At 41.0% G+C, this 20367-nt stretch overlaps 1 protein-coding gene across 4 annotated transcripts in view; it reads left to right on the forward strand.

The window, feature by feature from the left end:
- The window catches only part of NEBL (nebulette), a 690461-nt gene that overhangs the window by 457111 nt on the left and 212983 nt on the right, over positions 1–20367 (forward strand). For 2 of the 4 annotated variants that reach the window (XR_004258432.1, XR_004258429.1), the window contains exon 25: positions 9103–10792. The exons of 1 other annotated variant lie outside the window; for it this stretch is intronic. The gene's annotated coding sequence lies outside the window, so the exon portion shown is untranslated. The remainder of the gene's footprint in view (positions 1–9102; positions 10793–20367) is intronic. One more of the 4 variants, XR_004258430.1, reaches the window with a different exon arrangement.

Consider the following 20367-nt stretch of genomic DNA (forward strand, 5'->3'; position numbering starts at 1 on the left):
TTCTCTAGGAAGCCTTCTCTAAAATCCCTCGCTCTTAATCTGGGCAGTGGCTTTTCCTCTCATGCTTATATATGTCAGAGCAATTGCCACTTTGTAATTTTCTGTTTCCTACCTATCATTCCCTGTAAATCATAAACCCCTCAATATAGGTATTGTGCTTTTGCACTAGTCTGCTGGGACTGCCATTACAAAATACCATAGGTGGTTTAAACCCAGGCGTTTGTTTGCTCACAGTTCTGGAGACTGGGAGTCCATAATCAAGGGGTTGGCAGGTTTGGTTTCTTCTGAGGCCTTTCTTCTTGGCTTGCAGATGGTCACACTTTTGCTGGGTCATCACGTGTCATGCCTCTTGTCTGTCCATGTCTGTGTCCTAATTGTTTCAGTCATACAGGATTAGGGCTCACCCTAATGACTCCATTTTAATTTATTTATCTCTTTAAAGAAGATCCTTTTTCCAAATACCATCACATTCTGTGGTTCTGGGGAGTTAGGACTTCAACATCTGAATTTGGAGAAAACATAGATCAGCCCATATCAGCCTTTCATTCTCACTTTCCCAATACCTAGTCCTTAAACAAGGTCTCAAAAACGTGAGACTAAATAAAAGAATATGAGAGTAAAGGTCATGGAGAGGAAGGTGATTGGAAAGAAGGGAGGAGGGAGAAAAGCAGGAAGGTACCAAAAAAGACATACCAGAAACCCAAGGTTTCATTGCTAAATCTTCACATCAAATTTAGTGCTGGGCTCAATTCTGACTTCTTGAGGCCAGGAATGGGGGAAAACACTAAGAATTACATCAGACTTTATAAAAGATTATTTTCAGTATAGAGAGTTTATAACATTCAAAGAGATAGACATATTTTATAACTTGTTTTTGTTTTTGAGACAAAGTCTTGCTCTGACATCCAGGCTGGAGTACAGTGGCACAATCTCAGCTCACAGCAACCTCCACCTCCCAGGTTCAAGTAAGTCTCACGCCTCAGCCTCCTGAGTAACTGGGATTACAGGCGCACACCACAGAGACTGGCTAAGTTTGGCATTTTTTTTTTTTTTTTTTTTTTTTAGTAGAGATGAGGTTTCACCCAGGTTGGCCAGGCTGGTCTTGGACTCCTGACCTTAAGTGATCCATCCACCTCGGCCTACCAAAGTGCTGGGATTATGGTGTGAGCCACTGTGCTTGGCTGTATTTTATAACTTCAAATTTCTCTCTTTAAGAATATTAATTTCAGCCATTTCTTTTTGGATTGTGTTTAAATTTAGAAAACCAGAAAAACTTTCTGATCTAGGATTTATAAATTTAATTCTAAAATTTAATGTCATTCATTTACTTGGCCAGGTGGGGGAATAAAAATAAGTGGTATTTCAATTTAATTCACTTCTAAAAACGACTTTATTATGCCTAATATGAGCAGGATTGTCACCACATTTTCTGTTTCTGTCTTCAATATAATTAAGTCCTCCTACAGAGGATTTAGCACTGACATTTGAAGGAAATTGATAGAGAACTCAAAGCAGATAAGAAACGGTTCTTTATCCTGTGACTTATTTTCAGGAAAGATGGCCTATGTAAGGTTGTGTCTAATTTAAGAGTTCAGTAAAGGTCTTCAATTTTGGGTGCTATTGACATTGCAAGAACCACAGGAGCTTCTTCGTGGTCTCATGTGACCTTTGGCAAGACATCCACTTCATCAGGTGCTCAGTTTTTTTCCTCCAACACAGGAGAAGGTTAAATCTGGATCTCTAAGGACCGGTCTAGCATTTTCATTGTGAAATTTTGTAAATCCTGGAAAGCTGCAGAAATTAGTATTCCTGACATCCTCCCAATAATTTTAATCTAGTAATTGACATCACTATCAGTCATCATTTTGGCAAAAGTTTATTAAATAATTATCAGGTGGCCAGGCTGTGCTGAGTGAACACTTTGTATACATTACTTATTCAACACTCCTCGTAAATGAGGAAAGCCTTATTATACTTTTATTTTACAGATAGGATGACTGAAGTTTAGAAAAAATCTGAAACTTCTAATAAATAGAGGTATGACCAGGTATAGTGTCTCATGCCTATAATCCTGGCACTTTGGGAGGCTGAGATTTTTGGATGAATCACCTGAGACCAGAAGTTTGAGACCAGCCTGGCCAACATGGTGAAACCTAGTTTCTCTTTTAAAAATACAAAAATTAGGCAGGTGTGGTTGCATTTGTCTGCAATCCCAGCTGCTCAGGAGGCTGAGCTATGAGAACTACTTGAGCCCAGGAGGTGGAGGCTGTATTCAGCTAAGATAGCATCATTGCACTCTAGCCTGGGCTAGAGGGGCTAAAGGGGGCTCTGGGAATATTAATTGTAAGAGAGCACTGATAGTTTAAAAGAAAAACTTGTTGGTCAATTTGCAGCTGCCTCGTGGCTTTATATGGGTTTTGTTAGAAATAATTGTTGTTCTGTTAGGAACATCCCAATCTGACTATCAACAGGGTTGATTTTCATTCTCTCAGATTTTATCTTAAGAGTCATACATTAATTATTTTTTTTTCTGAAGACAGGATCTGGGTGTGTCACCCAAGCGGGAGTGCAGTGGCACAATTTTTGCTCACTGCAACCTCTGCCTCCCAGGCTAAGCCATCCTCTGACCTCAGCCTCCTGAGTAGCTGGGACTACAGGTGCTTACCATCACACCTTGCTAATTTTTGTATTTTTTGTAGAGACGGTGTCTTACTTTGTTGCCCAGGCTGGTCTTAAACCCCTGAGCTCAAGTTATCTGCCTGCTGTGGCCTACCAAACTACTGGGATTACAGGAATAAGCCACTGTGCCTGCCCTAATTTTCATTAGTTAGTTCTTATTCAATTTTTACTTTAAGTAGTGATATACAGTAATAGACAAGGCAAGAAACTTTACGTTTGGTTCAAGTTTATTTATTTAAAATAAACCATGTTAAGCTAGATAAATCACATTTTCCTTCTGACTCAGCGATACGTCTGTTTTTGATTATAAATACCCCTGGAAGAATCAAAAGACTTTTTTTGTTCTTTATATTTTAATAGAAGCAATTTCATTGAGACATTTCTGCCCTAAAACCCGGCTGGTTACATTGATGCGGAGGGCAGCAGACTGCTGCACAGCCATCTGTTAAGGATGGAGGTCTTTTGAAGGCAATGCTCCCTTGGGACAATGGCTAGGTGGAGGAGATTGGCAAAAGAATTATGCAAAGGGAACAGGCCAAAAAGACTCAAGTCGTCTGCTTCTAAAGTTTGCCTAAGACTGGTCTTGCCATGAGGAAAGGGTGAGTCAATCCTGATCTGCTGGCTTCCTTCTGAACACAACTCATAGCTACTTGTTTACATTCTCATGCTAGGACCAAGGGTTCCATTATTGACATGTACTGTAGATAAGCAGGTTTTGAAGGCCTGCCTATAAATCCACCTGACAGTTTTAACCTTTTTTACATTAGCTGCCATGGTCTGAATCATGCATTCCCCCCAAATTCAAATGCTAAAACCTGACCCCAAAGCAGACAGTATTGAGAAATGAGGCTTTTTGGAGGTGATTAGAATGGGATGAGTGACCTTATAACAAAGATGCCTGTGGGAGCTCATTCACCTTTCTGCCATGTGAGCATGCAGCGAGAAGTTTCCATCTTTGAAGCAGAGATTAAGCCCTCATCAGACACCACATCTCTTGGCATTTGGGTCACAGCCTCCAGAACTGCCAGTGATAGATTTCTATTGTTTACACATTACCTGGTCTAAAGTATTTTTACTGCAGCAGCCCCAATGGACTAAGACAATAAGAAACCTTCCCATTTACAACTGCCCATTCCTAAGTGCAGCTCCACATGCAAGTCCTGTCTGAAGGCGACCAGCTGTACGCAGCCTCTGATGGGGAGCAAACACTGAGAGAGGCAGAAATTAGATTCGTCTTCTTTTTCTTTTTTTTTTTTCTTATCACCTCTTGATCTCATTAGTGTTAAATCAATTTTAACCTAAAGCTGCCTCCTTACGTGTTTTAAGTTTGGCCTAAAGGTTTCTGTGTACATCGTAAACTGTAGCCTAAATGGAATTGTCAACAGACTATAGTCTGCTCTTGTGCTGATCACTGAGTTTTGGCCAGTCAACTGTGGTCTAACTGTTCAAACCATGTTCAAAGAAGCCATACACTGAGCTATAACCAATCCGGCTGTTTCTGTCCCTCGCTTCCATTTTCTGTATGTCACTTTCCTTTTTCTGTCCATAAATCCTCTTCCACGACGCGGCTGCCCTGGAGGCTCTGAGCCTACTCTGACTCAGGAGGCTGCCTGATTGGCAACTCATTCTTTGCTCAGTTAAACTCTCTTACATATAATTTGGCTGAAGTTTTTCTTTCAACATTAGTAGCATCCTTGAGACCTGGATACAGTCAACGGCAGGTTAAGTTAGATGTGGAATGAATCATATTTCTCTTCTGTTCTCATGTGCCCTAACTCTTATATTTCTCATTTTCTTTTCATTTCAAAAGGAGTCTGGTTATTGATTCTTTCATTTTAAAGGTATTAGATATATACTTTATAAAGGTATTATACACAAATATACGTATTTTTAAAGGTATCATACATATATACAGTACATATATGTCACAACTTGACAAAAGCACTTCAACACAATCCATAGAGAACAGTCCTAGTAACCCCTGATTCTCTCGTGCTACTTTGTAGTCAACCCTATAATTTCGCATTTTCCAGAATGTCACATAAATTGAATCATATAGTTTGTAGCCTTTTGAGTCTGGCTTCTTTCACTTAGGCTAAGGACTCTGAGGCTAATCTCTGTTTTTGGAGGCATCTGTAGTGTTAGCAAGGTCAGTGCTGAACAGTGTTTCATCTTATGAAGGCACTGAGGTTTGTTCACCCACTCCCCAAGTGAAGGACACTTGTGATAGTCCTAGATTTTGTTAATTACGAATAAAATCACTATAACTATGCATGTGCAGGTTTTCGTGTGAACATGAATTTTTACTCTATTTGTTTTTAATGTGAAATATGCTTAGGTTAATGAAAAGCAGCAGAGAATCTCTAACTTATTGAAGAATCTATAACAGCTTATTTAGGAAAATGAGAATAGGTACCTAGTTGATTAAACCCGTTGAGGGAACAGGGAAACAGGAGAACCTAATTAATTTAAGCCTGCATTTCTTAGTTGCCAACTGAACTTGCCAGCATTTATTTTGGCAAAAATATTTTTGGAACTAGATTCTTGAGTTAAAGCAATGAGAGGTGTTAGGCCAAGTGAGGGGAGCTCCTAGAACAGATGTCTTGTGTAAAGTAGGCAACCACATGGTTTGGTAAAATACGGCTTTTTCAACTAATCCTCATCACTGCCTGATGCCGGTATGAGGTCAACTTAGATAAATAAAGAAGAATCAACACTTCCTATCTATTAGAATCTCTTGCCATGTAATTCATAACTGCTAGAAGCTGATTGGTTTTGATAAACGGTAAGTGTGGATCCCAGGAAGACAAGTGTGCAATGGTCCTATCCGGTTGGTACAGAGTGAGCTGTTTAGTGATGTTACAGGTCATGGCAACTAGGTTTCTAGCCAATGGGGCTCATTGTAAAGTCTAACTGCCTTATACACTGATTTGATGCCCAGAGTGAGAAAACTCAGTGAACAAGATCCCTTACAGAGTAGCATATACAAAAGATTTTTTGAGACTTTCTTTTATTTTCTTCTCTCCATTTTCTTGGGTTTCTATGCAGCCTTCCTTAGCTTTTTACAGACCGATTTCTACAAAGGCATTTGTGAGCTGTTGAAAGCAGAAAAAAGCATTACCCACATTTCTTTGGAGATCAAAGACAGAGGCAAGGTTTCTTCTGATTCATGTAGATTAAATCTCAGTCTTTTGTTTTTATATCAGCTATAATGCATAGATTTTAGAAACTGTCTCAAGTTTCATCGCTTTTTTAATTTGAAGCGCCATTGTTGTGATTACAAATTCACTGGGTACTAACATCACAATTTTGCCTCCTTTATCGGTGTTTTTGTTCCTAAGAAAATGTGTTTGCAATTAATGCGTCTTGTGCCTTTAAGTTGCTTTGGCTACGGGCCTGTAATTTGCTTGCTTTGCTTTACCTCTGGGCTTTTGTTTGTCCTTTCTGTTTGCCTCTAAGGAAGCTGAAATGGATGCAAGTTGTCTTGCTGTCCCAGGATCTTTTTGAACATCTGTCTAGTCATCTGATCATCCATTTCCTCCTCCCACTCACAAAACCCCACAGAGACAGAACTTGCCCAGGTTTGCACATATGGCTGATGTTCACAGCTTGAAAGTGTCTGAGCTATTTAAGTTTGATTTTCATTTTAATGAAAACTCATAGTTTTGCCCAGAGATGAAAGCAAGGTGTTAGAAATCCCCAGATTTCCAGGTCATTAGATCACTTAAATAGTTCAACCACGGCTGCTTCATTTTTGGTAGAGGAGTGTTTTAATGAGCACAATTCAAAAATATCCACCTTAAAATTTTAGAGGGTCCGAAATGTACTTTAGGTGTCTGGTTTCGAGGGTTCCTTTGAACTTTGAAGATTCCATTTTAGTGGATTATATGGTTACCAAATAGTTTCTAGAAACAATCAGAAAAGCTTTTTATGGAAACATCCAATTAGAGAAAAAGTTTTTAATATTCAGTGCCCACAGCTGCAGGCAGAATTCTTAAGCCGGGATGCTGACCACTGAAATTGTGACTAATCTTTTGAGCTCTACCTGGCTTGTTATGGTAATATCTGGAGGAGGATTTGGGAATTGTAAAAAGATAAAAGGATTTTGAGAATGATTGAACTCATACTTTTCATATCTACAGGGCCTATCTAGCACACTCCCTGGTCCATAAAAGGTTTCCAGTAAATTTATTTGAAACAGAATTAAACTTGGAAATGAGAATAATAGTTCATGATATAGTTAACTGGAACACGACTATGCGTGAACCAGATATAATACATAATCATGTTCAGATATGAACTTCTAAACTTTGGATCTGTCCTCAATGAAAATTGATGATGTCCTCAACGCAGTGGGGCTGGGGAATTCTCTTATTTCATCTTAGGTGATTCATATTCTGATTCTCCGTGAAGAGTACTACTCCAGACTCCTCTTATGTTACTCTGTTAAAAAGGACTGACATACATACGTAGAGATTTAAAATATTTTTAAGCTGTTTAAAAAAATTCAGAAGCCTTACTTTGTGCTTATGTCCTCCCCGCCCCCCCCCCAAAAAAAAACCTGGAAGTTTACCATAAATACATAGTTTTTATCATTTGCTTTCCAAGTGGTTTATTCTCCATTCAGCATTCTGCAAAAACACCCACTGCTGTACTTTATCACCCTGGCAATAGTATCCTTGATTTGATGGTATTGCAGTTCTTCTCTGTTTATCTGGCTCTCTTGCTCAAAGGCGTCATTGATTCACCCACTTAGCAGTGATGGGAACACTGGTTTTAATTTTTCTTTTGTTGGGGAGAATAACTTGAACTTTGAGACCAAGCAAAAAACATTTTCTGTGGGGCAGGAAGCTGTTTTATGACAATCCTTGTGTATCACTACAACATCATCTCTGGGTGGGGACACTTAAGATTTTTCTTAATTTCACACCTACCATGAAACAAGCAACATCATATCCCTAGACCTGAATACCATATTCTTCTCTAAATACATGGAAGAGAATCTCAACAGAGGAGACTATGTCAGGCTTGGGAAAGGTCGTATTTGTAGTTGCTTTTTTTTTCCCCATCTGACTGTGTTTTAACAGTATCAACCACAGAAACTCAAAAGTGACACGAAACTCCCAGGCTGATAAAGAGAAGATATAGTAAGAGCTTTTTATTTTATTTTTTAAGTGTAAGGAACACTGAATATAATGGTTAACTTGTGAACACATTATTTCCCTGCACTGCTTCTCATGGACTGATGTTCTGATAGGTTTGGTGTGGAGGTCTTGAATCTGAACATAATCCCTAGAGTTTTGGCTCCTTCTCTGCAGAGCAATGCTTTTGGAAAGCATGCCCATGTTTTCCTGTACAATAACTTCCCCTCTCCACCCACACCACATATGCAGGTGGGAACATCTCAATATGCTTTAAGGGACATCTCCTGCTTCCTCCTTAATCCTGTGGGTCCTTACTGGGTTCCACACCCTCTTACAGCTGTAAAAGCCATCAGATACGGAGCTGCATTTCCTCACAGTGGAGCTGTGTCCAAATTCAATGAACCCAAAGTGAGAAACACGTACCCATTTTTCAGTCAGATGTTATTAAGCCAATAGTTCAATATTTAGTCCCATAAGTAGAGCTTCTGTGAAAGACGGTGATAGAATTTATAACAGGGAATGTATGGAAACAGTCAGAGTCATTGGTGATGGGAAAGGAAATCTTTTCACTTAGGAGAGAGGGCTATTTCATGTCCTGTCATGCTTTTAGATTTTGAATTCAGGGGCCTTGCAATGGAATTAGAAACTTAGTGTTTTGGCGAGGGCAAGAGGCCAGATGGAATTCAAGAATTTCAGCATTTTTTCATAGTTCTTTTAATAACTTATTTGATGTTGAGCAACTTCCTCTGAGATTCAACTTTCCCAGAATCATAACTGGGGTACTTATTAGAAAGGCAAATTACTGTGTTAGAGAAGTTGGAAACATGTCCTGTGGCTTTTAGATGCTTTCTGACTTGCTGATTTGGTTTTGATTGATTTTCCTCGGTGTTTGGTCAGTTCATCTTTGCGGCATTGCACTATCTTTTCTCCCAGAGCCATCTCGCTCTTTCCACCAACACCTCCTTTCTCCTGTCCTCTTTTCTGCAACAATGTGAATCACGTTTTAAGGACCCTCAAGACTTATCGTATATTCATATCTTTCCTTCCCTTGACGAGGTAAGAGTGTTAGCAAATAGGCACTCATTCATGAAATTGATTTTTTAATAATAATGCTGTGAACTTACTAGTTAAAATGTCCCAGATCATCAGAGCTCTCACAAGTACTCTTAATTTGATTTCAGTTTATTGTGATTGACACTCTGCTCATCAATGTCTTTGTATTAATGCCAAATACAGTGAAGAAGAAACTGCATCCTTTTTTTTTTTTTCTTTTCCTTAGGCCACACTTTCCTGGGGATAAAGTGAGGACAACAAGAAGAATCACAAATAAGTATTTTTCTCCAGCTCCTCCTTCACCTGCCCTGCCATTGCCCTCTTTAAATTCCTCCAGACAAGCTAAGTTAGTTTCTAGATGATCGATCATATGGTGCTCTGAGCACAAGTCTTCTTGGTTGCCCTGTGGCATGATTATTTGTTGCTGCAGGATTTGCTCATTGTTCCTTGTTGACTGCAGAGGCTGCAGAAGCAGCTCACTGATGCCTTCAGTGAGGTTCATCACGTCCATTGTCAGGAGCGCGGTGTCTCGTGAGGCCCTCCATTCCTGACTGCTTGTACCAATGCTGTTGGGTCTTGAGTTCTCAATGCCCCAGATGCTTTAAATCATATTTCTGTATTTTATACTTTCCCCCATGCATCCATGGGTGAGGGTCTAGCAGGTTGTTTGCAAAACAGAAGGTTCACTGTGTTCGAATGGTCCTTCCTTTCCAGTGGTATGGTACTCTCCTGTCACCAAACATATGCACCCTAACTCCCTCTCAGTAGGACGATAGGATGATTCTTCCATTCTCCCATGAATCACAGGAAGCTCCTTGGTTCATCTTCTGAAGATTCTGCCCTACCATGTCTCTTGTCATTCCAGATGCAAAGGTAAACTTAGCTTAGGTTAATCTGCAAATCCTACGGCAGGAACTTCATCCAAGTAATAGCTTTCATTTTGCTCATCTTTGTAATATGGAAGTCAGGGGTCTATCTCTGCATCCATGGCCTTGCCAGGGTGATCTGCTTGCACATGGTCTGCTTGGTCATGTGGCTGAGTAGTGCAGCCAGTGAGAAGCCGCTCAGTGATTTCAACCCACCACCTGAGGGTTTTTAACATGCACTTAGAATGAAGAACCCTTGGGCAAGGCAAGGAGGTACTTCTACGTTGCCTAAAGTTTTGGCAAGTAAGAAGAAAGTATAGTTTTGAAAGAAAGCGGTCTTGTAAAGAAGAATATAGCAGTCCATAAAGAAGGTAAGTGCTGTGGGACATATTGTACAAGGTCCTTGCATTAATTTTTTAGGGTTGCCATGGCAAAGTGCCACACCCTCCTTCTGAAGGCCTTAGGGAAGCGTGTGTCCCAGGCCTCTCTCTCAGCTTCTGGTAGGTCCTTGGCTTGTAGCTGCATAACTCTGATCTTGGCATGGCATTCTCCCTGCCATGTGTATTTGTCTGTTCCCATGGTGTTTTTTTATAAGGACACCAGTCATACTGGATTGGGCCCACCCTATTCCAGGATGACTTCATCTTAACTGAAATAGAGTCATCTGAAATTTCAATTATATATACATATTTCAATTATATCAAATAGTGTCATCTGTTATTTTCAAATAAAATTACATTCTGGGGTATTGTGGGTTTGGACTTCAATGTATGAATTTTGGGGTGGCACAATTTAATCCATAACCTGCCTCTTTCTGCTCTATTCCTGGATGTGGAACCAGTTTAGACTGAAGTCAAACCAGGATAAAACCATTGTCTCTGTCTGTTTGACATGGGTATGGCCTAGATGTACTCTTCAGACACAGAATTCAGACACTGAATTTCTGACATTTTTCTCCCAGACAAATATGGTTCCTGAACAAAAGATAGATCTCTAAAATACATTTGCCATGCAACTCATGGACTGCTTAAAAGTAATGACCCTGCAGAGGTAAAGAAAAATGAGAAAACAGCAGCATAAACCAAAAAAAAAAAAAACCGAATTTCTAAAATCAAGAGTTTTACTTGCATTACTAACATTTTTGAACCAAATTGTATTAGGTCAGATGCTTCTAATTAAGAACTGCAAAATATGAGAAGGATTTTTTGTGCTTGGATCAGGACCTATTTTGACCATAATTATAATTTAGAACATAGGATATTACAGAGCTCTCTGTTCTACTGCTTGAAAAGAACAAATCTCCCGTGAGCAATTAGTTCCTTTAAGTCACTTCTAATTTAATGATCAGACTTTAAATGGAACAAGTCTTTCTGGTATTGGCCACATTATGGCAAGGACTCAGGAGAAGAAGGAACCTATGGAATTAATTTTTCAACTTGCTACATTTACATTCAAGGAGGGAAAAAGTCTACTTCAAAAAGTGATTTTGAGGGAAGATTTTAAAAAATATGCTCTATTTCTTTTTCTTTTCTTTTCTTTTCCTTTTTTTGTTTGAGACAGAGTTTCACTCTTGTTGCCCAGGCTGGAGTACAGTGGTGCTTACTCAGCTCATCGCAACCTCCATCTCCCGGGATCAAGTGATTCTCCTGCCTCAGCCTCCCAGGTAGCTGGGACGATAGGCACCTGCCACAATGTCCAGTTATTTTTTTTTGTATTTTTAGTAGAGACAGGGTTTCACTATGTTGACCAAGCTGGTCTCAAACTCCTGACTTCGGGTGATCCACCCAACTCCACCTCCCAAAGCACTGGGATTACAGGCGTGAGCCACTGTGCCCAGCCAAAATATGCTCTGTTTCTACCAACAAACCTGGCTATGTATTCAAAAGTGGAACTTTCTTGTTTTCACTTTATGCCATGCCCTGAAGCTTGGAGACAGAGAAGACTTATTTGGGGAATGAATTTGGTGTGGGAGTGACTGGGCCAGGACTTCCGGTCCTGTAACATGGCTTCTGCAGTCAGGCCATGTGCTGTCTCTTCCCCTGTTTGCACAGCCACATATAATAAACATTGCCAGCAGGGGATATAGTGACCAAACTTCTACTTTATAGGAGGGTTGTGTGTTTGGACTTCGACATCACATTGGTTCATATGATTAAGTCTTTCACATTAATTAAATCACCAGCAGATAGAGATTGTAACTTTGTGGTGTCTTTAGCAGTTTCATAATGAAAGATAATGGTTTCCTCTTTGATAACAAAGGTTTGGTGTATTAGTCTGTTCTCCCACTGCTATAAAGAACTACCTGAGACTGGATAATTGATGAAGAAAAGAGGTTTAATTGACTCATAGTTAATTGGCTTAACAGGAAGCATGACTGGGAGGCCTCAGGAAACTTACAAGCATGATGGAAAGAGAATGGGAAGCAAGCACATCTTACCATGTAGAACCGGAGAGAGAGCGTGAAGGGAGAGGTGCCACATTTTTTTTTATTTTTGAGATGGAGTCTCTCTCTGTTGCCCAGGCTGGAGAGAAACAGTATAATCTCGACTCGCTGCAACCTCCACCTCTCGGGTTCAAGCGATTCTCCTGCCTCAGCCTCCCTAGTCACTAGGATTCGAGGTGTATGCCACCACACCCAGCTAATTTTTGTATTTTTAGTAGAGATGGGGTTTCACCATGTTGGTCAGACTGGTCTTGAATGCCTGACCTCATGATTCACCCACCTTAGCCTCCCAATGTGCTGGGATTACAGGCATGAGCCACCACACCCAGCCAATACCACACATTTTTAAATTCCCAGATGTTATGAGAACTCACTGCCACAAGAAGAGCAAAGGGGAAGTTTGTTCCCATGATTCAACCACCTCCACCAGGCCCCTCCTCTGACATGTGGGGATTATAATTTGAAATGAGATTTGGGTGGGGACACAGAGCCAAACCCTCTCATTTGGTTATGCTAGTATTTACTGCTTTTCTTTCTCATACAACTAAAAACCTTGTGTGAGAATTGTATTTGAGATATTTCTACTTCTTATTGGTAGCATTGTCTAAAATCAGAATGCTTTTGTTTGAGGCTTACCGCTGTTAAATTCTTCTTTAACCTGAGATAGGAAAATGACACCATGAATTTACAAAATCATTCATAGACTGGAATAGGGAAAGAGATAGGAGAGAGATAAGCAGACATTTTTGTTTTCTTATTTTCCCTCCTCCTGAACTAGCCCATCAACAAATCCTGTCTTTCTACATCTAAAATATGTCTGAAATCCACCCGCTTCTCTGTAACTACTTCTCTCCAGGTTCAGCCACCAATAGCTCTACCAGGGTGACTGCGTTTCTACCTACAGCTCTGGTGTTGGTACATTGCATCCTTCAAACCTAGTCTCCATCCAGAAACCAGGTTGCTCTTGCATGAATCTATCACCATCCCACTTACTCTTTGACTAAAATCCAAACTCTACTTAGCCTAGGCAGCACTTTGTGAGCTGTGCCTTTTGAACCACACCGAGCTCATCTACCTCCACACTTCCCCCTCATCCTTCAACCCCACACATGCTGGGAAATTGCTTTTTTTCCAGGGTCTGCAAATGAGCTGAGGATGTTTCTGTCTCGAGGTCTTCCCGTATACGACTCCTTCTGCCTGGAGCACCAGGCTTCTGTCACCTGTTCACTGCCAGTACACACTCACACATGCAACTCACACACGCAGATGCCCACTCACATACACAGGCACTCACAGATACACATTCATGTATGCACACACACACAGATTCACATTCACGTATGTGCACACACACACAGACACACATTTATGTATGCACATACACCGCTGGCTCCTTCCTACTGTTCAGGTCTTAGCCTCTTTGTCTGGCTGCTGTGTCTGGTTGTTTTCTTTCCTGTCATTCTTTACCACTGCATCTTGCTCCTTTATTTCACATCAGCTCTGTAGTTTTGCTGCTGGGTATTTCTTGTTTACTAACCTCTCTCTGTCTATTTTGTCCATGAGATAGGCATCACATTAGTTTCTAAGAAAAATCCGGGCATACACTATACTTAGCACATGTTTGACGAATAATAGGCACTAAATATTGTGGAATGGATAAATGAATGAGAAATGGAGAAAGGCAAGAAAAGAGAATGGGAAGAAAATGAGAATAAATGTGCCTCCTTCTCCTCATGATGTGTATGTTGGAAAAAGCTTTTGAATTTCAAAAAAAGGAAGGAATAGACAATGCATAGGTAAATGGTTATTATGCAGGACTATCTACTTGGTTCATTGTGTGCCATTTGTCTGGAAAATTTCCTGTTCAACGTTGTGTGTTCTGAGCAGAACTTCTACAAGTAGAATTATGCCACTTGGAAAGAGCTTGCCCTTTAACTGAGAAAAAATGAACTGGGAAATTAATTATTTTATGGGAATCTCTAGTATATTTCATATCTCTGATAAGATATCACATCTGTATAGCTCTTCCTCATTTTCTAGATGTCTACTCTTTCATGTACCACCAAATGAATCTTGTTTCTCACTGTAGTCCCACTTCCGTCACTTATTCAACAGGCATTTTTGAGTACCTACTATGTTCCAATACTCCCTAGACTTGGCAATAATTTTTATGTCACTTACTTCATTTATTATTCCAATTTAAGGATCTGACTTTACATTGAACAAGGCTTTCTTCCTTTTCCAGACCGGAAAATCACTTCTTATTCTTTCTCCCACCTACCATTTGGAATCTAGCTCTATATTCCTTTCTATGAAGGAAGAGTCACTTTCACTTTAACTTGACTCCTCCGTCTGTATAACTCCTGTTACATTTATGGCTTTACACTACCATTTATGATTTTTCAGTTTTTTTTTACATGTAGTAGTTTGCCCTTCACCAACGGACAAAAGTATTTGGGGGGTGGGAGTATACACCTTTCCCATGTACATCATTTTGCCGAGTTTCAGGTGCACAATAGGTGCTCATTAATTATCCATTCATAGGTTATTTATTTATTTTTGAGACAGAGTTTCACTCTTATTGCCTGGGCGGGAGTGCAGCGGTGAGATCTCAGCTTACTGCCACTTCTGCCTCCTCTGTTGAAGCAATTCTCCTGCCTCAGTTTCCTGAGTTGCTGGGATTACAGGTGTCCAGCATGCCCAGCTAATTTTTGTATTTTTAGTAGAGATGGGGTTTTGCCATCTTGGCCAGGCTGGTTTTGAACCCCTGACCTCAGGTGATCCACCTGCCCTGGCCTCCCAAAGTGCTAGGATTACAGGTGTGAGCCACCGTGCCTGGCCCCATTCATAGGTATATTAGTTGACATAATTGCTGCTGTGAGTGTATGGGAACTACGGCAAGTAAGCCCTGCACATACATAGGGCATACAATACACAACCATCTCAAGGACTTGAGAGTCAAAAACAGCAGGTGGGATTGCTTTCAGTGGTTGTTAAGGAGCAGAGCCAAGATACTATCCAAAAGTGCATAAGCCAAAGGAATTGGTCTATAACGAAAGCAGAGACAAAAGAAAGTATCCATCAAGTCAATGCTGAGATATCCAAATACCATCCAGGAAGGAGGAAGCTTCGGTACAATAAATTGACATTATGATTCCATCGGCAGACATATTCCTGGGTGAGAGGGCCGGAAGCACCTTGCACTGGGAGATTCATTTTCAGATCGTCCCGCTCCTGTGCTCTCCTTCCACGCACACCATGAAACCCTCTAATAACTTGGCTTCCCATATGCTTGCTTCTCATTATATCATCATAAGCAGGCATTTGGTCTCTGCAACTTGATTAAGGCAAGTGTGCCTCTGACGGGTGACAGAGCTACTTCCGGTGTACTCAGTAAAATCAAGTTTCTTAACTTGCCAGCTTGAGACCAGACCTTGTGGTGTAGTGAATTCATCAAGGTAAATGTAACCTTGTGGGAAACTTCTGTGCAGCCAGCCGTACTATTCGAAACTGAAAAATCTCTCTGTACAGTAATTTTCACCTGCATCTTGCTACATTTTTTTTTTCTGAATAGAGGAGGCACTCCCACACTTTTGAATCCTCTGCTTCTTTCTGTCCTGGCAGCAATGAAGAAATCTTAGTCTAGACACCTTCATTTCTAGAGAAAGAGCAGGTGGGGCCAGATTATCCTCCTTGGGCTACTGTCTTTTGCTTTGTTATTTAAGGTCAGCCTTTCCTAAACTGCAAATTTTTCTTAACTAGAAAAGTGGAAGAAAAGAAACTCTCAACCTGTGATGCCTTTAGAATTCTGTGTAGAATTCCAAGAAGTCAACTTGCATGTGTATACAACTCCGTTGTCTGTTCTTAAAATTCAGAAATAATTTTAGAAATCACTTAGACTAGTTTTCCTATGACAAAGTTAGTAGCACACATATTGGGAAAGTGAAATGACTTTGACAGATGAATGGCAGTCAGCATTAGCAAAATAGATCCTGCTGCTTGTCGATCTTTGACTGATTATTTGCACTTCCACTAATGCTGCCACCCAAACTAATCTGGCACAGTGAGTAGCCTCAGACAGCAGGGGCTCCAACAGAAATATATGTGAGAAGTATTATGCTCTTTTGGAAGAAAAATCAAGTGACAATGACAGTCATGTGCCTCTTTAATTTTTTTTTTTTTTGAGAAAAGGTCTCGCCCTGTTGCCCAGGCAGGAGCAGAGTGGTACAATCATGATTCACTGCAGCCATGACCTCCTGGACTCTAGCTATCCTCCCACCTCAGCCTCCTGAGCAGCTGGGACTACAGGCATTGCACCACTATGTAGCACATACCTGTAATGCCAGCTACTCAGGATTTAAAAACTTTTCTGTAGAGGTGAGGTTTTGCCATGTTGCTCAGTCTGGTCTTCAGTTTATGGCCTCAAGCGATCCTCCCACCTTTGGCTTGCCAAAGTGCCTGGATTGCAGGCGTGCGCCACCATGCCTGGCCCTCTTAATTATGTACAGAGTTTTTGGGAAAAGTATATGTTTTACCATCACAGATGCTGTTTAACTTTCTTCTCTACTTAGAGAAGAAATTTTAAAAAGGTCAGTGATGTTCCATTTCCTTATTGAATTAGAAATTAGTATTGGGGCCGGGCACGGTGGCTCACGCCTGTAATCCCAGCACTTTGGGAGGCCGAGGCGGGTGGATCACAAGGTCAAGAGATCGAGACCATCCTGGTCAACATGGTGAAACCCCGTCTCTACTAAAAATACAAAAAATCAGCTGGGCATGGTGGCACGTGCCTGTAATCCCAGCTACTCAGGAGGCTGAGGCAGGAGAATTGCCTGAACCCAGGAGGTGGAGGCTGCGGTGAGCCGAGATCGTGCCATTGCACTCCAGCCTGGGTAACGAGAGCGAAACTCCGTCTCAAAAAAGAGCGAAACTCCGTCTCAAAAAAAAAAGAAATTAGTATTTACAGCCGTGTAGTCTGTCTTGTGTTTCTATAAAGGAATATCCGAGGCTGGGTAATTTATAAAGAAGAGAGGTTTATTTGACTCACGGTTCTGCAGGCTGCACAAGAAGCATGGTGCCAGCATCTGCTTCTGATGAGGGCTTCAGAGAGCTTCCATTCATGGAGGAAGGTGAAGGGGAAGCAGGTATGCCACATGGCAAGAGAGAGAGTAAGAGAGAGGGGAAGGAGGTGCCAGGCAGACTCTTTCTAAACAATCAGATCATGTCTGAACTATATAGAGAGAACACACTGATTAACATAGGGATAGCACCAAGCCATTCCTGAGGAATCCAGCCCCATGACCCAAACACGTCCTACTAGGCACCGCTTCCAACACTGGGAATCCAATTTCAACATGAGATTTGGAGGAGACAAACATCTAAACTATAGCAACAGTCCTGCCTTCCAACACAAACAGAATTCTTGACCCCTTAAAAAATTAATGAGAAGGTTTTGTGAAGAAAAGGGGTGTCCTGGATGCCTACATGTCTGTGGGGTCTGAAATTTGGACAGATCAGTGATTCTGAACCACTTCCTCTGTCAATATTTGCCTTTCTCTCACCTGAGTCTCTGTGAGTTGGTAACATGGGTGAGAGACATTCGTCATGTCCTACTGTATAGTATTATTTCAAGGCATTATCAATAATCTTCAAGACTATTAGAGGTACTAAATGTCATAGACTAAAATTAATCTAAAAATGCTTGCATTACAAAAAGATATATAGAATATAAGGGTGAAGAAGTATGTAAATAGGCTGGGCTTGGTGGCTCATACCTGTAAACCCAGCACTTTGGGAGGCTGAGATGGACAGGTCACCTGAGGTCAGGAGTTTGAGACCAGCCTGGCCAACTTGGTGAAACCCTATCTCTATTAAAAATACAAAAAAATTAGTCAGGTGTGGTGCCGTGCTCCTGTGGTCCCAGCTGTTTGGGAGGCTGAGGCACAAGAATCTCTTGAACCCGGGTGGTGGAGGTTGCAGTGAGCCAAGATCGTGCCACTGCACTTCAGCCTGGGCAACAGAGTGAGACTACATCTCAATAAAAAAAATTAAAAAAAAAAAAAGCATGTGAGCATGTGAATAAGTGATATTTACAATAGAGGAATGTAAATTATATGACGGAGAGGATTCCACTTGCTTTGATTTGCAGTGTTGACCAAACATCTTATGCTGTTCCTTTATATGTGTTGTTTCATATTAGCATAAAAATAAATATCTATTCTTTAGAGCAAACAACATATATTAAAGTGATAAGACTAAAAATATCTTTGAGGCCGGGTGCAGTGGCTCACGCCTATAATCCCAGTACTTTGGGAGGCCGAGGCAGGTGGATCACCTGATGTTAGGAGTTCAAGACCAGCCTGGCCAACATCATGAAACCTCATCTCTACTAAAAATACAAAAGCTATCCAGGTGTGGTGGCGGTTGCCTGTAAACCCAGCTAGTCAGGAGACTGAGGGAGGAGAATAGCTTGAAATTTGTAGGCGGAGATTGCAGTGAGCCTAGATCGCATTACGGCACTCCAGCCTGGGCAACAGAAAAAGACTCCATCTCAAAAAAACAGAAACAAAAACAAAAACAAAAAAACAAACAACTTTGAGTAGCTTCCATGACAAGGTCAAAGGAGTAGTTACAAAGCTAAGTGTTGGAAGGGCTTTTGATGGATGTGGGGTTTTGCAGCAAAAGGGCTGCCCTCTATGGTGACACATGATGCTACTTTTTCCAGAGGTCAGAGATTTGAATTTCTCCACCAGATTGTAGAAGCTATATGTAAACAGACTTGTTCTGAAAGAAAACAATGAGCATGAAAAATGTTTCTATGAAGATATTACCATAACTTGAGAAAGAAATAGAAAAGATCTAGTATTTCTTATATTACTCTCAAAAAGCAGGTAAAAAATGGCCTAATGTTGACTTTTACCCCTGGGCAAACTTAGGCATGAACAGGTTGCATGAGGCTCCTGCTCTGGAAAAAGAAAAAGAAGAGGAGGTTGAGGTGAGGTGAGGAAAACTGATCAAAGTCACATGGGCCAGCTTGTGCTTGAAATGGTGGGGTGGGGAAGGTGTCCTTTAAAATAATCGTGCCCAGACTTGATCTGTCTCAATGCTGGCCTCTAAGAAGATCTGATCCTGGCATGGGATATGACATTGGTGCTCCAGGCTCTTGGGAAGGGTGTTAATTAGTGACAGTTGAAGATGTGTGTGTGGCATGGGGAAGGAATGGGTCCCCTGTAATTTGGGAGGATTCCTGCTTGTAGATGAGTGAGGACCCAGTGGCTAAGCAGGGGCACAGGGATGTAGTCAAGCTGACTGGAGTTTTGGATGGGTCCCCCTAAGAATCTAGGCAGAGCCCTTGTTGGATAGACTTGGACAGAAGAGGAAAGTTTGCCTGACGGTCAAGGTGCGATAAGCAGATAGATAATCTGGGTTCGCTTTGGCCTTCCTGGATACTGGCTTTACTAGCAGTGAGTAGTTTCAGTTGGCACCCGCTGGCAAATCAATGCCTACTGATCTTTGGCCCACTTTGGTCAAGATTGATTTAACAACTAGATGACTAGAGGGTTAAACCAGCACAGTGGTCAGAGGTGGTAAGAATAAACATTGATTCCAACAGATTTTTTTCTATTCTGATGTAGAAACCAAGTATCAAAGCCAAACATCAGACATCTATATTAGCGCAAGTGAAGACAAAGATGATTTGTTTATTTGAGCTCAAAGACTGCTCTGCAGAATTTATCTTTACAAGGGCAGGCTGTCCATCAGGTTCTGAAGCATTCAGGAAGGTTTGTGCAAAGCAGAGACCTGGATTTCAGCTAAGTTACTGTATTTGATGCTTTCATTGTAACAGAGCTCAACAGACAGTGTGTTTCTGTGAAACCTTTGACTCCAAGCAGAAATATGAAGCTTGATAATTGTCCCCCATCACTTGACTTGGCTCTGAATAAAATTATGAGTGTGCAACTCACAAAGTATCTGCAAACACTTTAGCCTCTGAGATCCAAAGAAAATAGATTTGTCTTCACCCCACAAGTCCTAAAATATCAGTGTGTTTGAAAATGTGTTTGAAATATCTCTGAAGATTCTTTTTCCTTCCTTCCTTCCTTCCTTCCTTCCTTCCTTCCTTCCTTCCTTCCTTCCTTCCTTCCTTCCTTCCTTCCTTCCTTCCTTCCTTCCTTCCTTCCTT

The sequence above is a fragment of the Sapajus apella genome, unplaced genomic scaffold (genome assembly GCF_009761245.1).
Source record: "Sapajus apella isolate SASKATOON/1434 unplaced genomic scaffold, GSC_monkey_1.0 scaffold53, whole genome shotgun sequence".
NCBI classification, from domain to species: domain Eukaryota; kingdom Metazoa; phylum Chordata; class Mammalia; order Primates; family Cebidae; genus Sapajus; species Sapajus apella.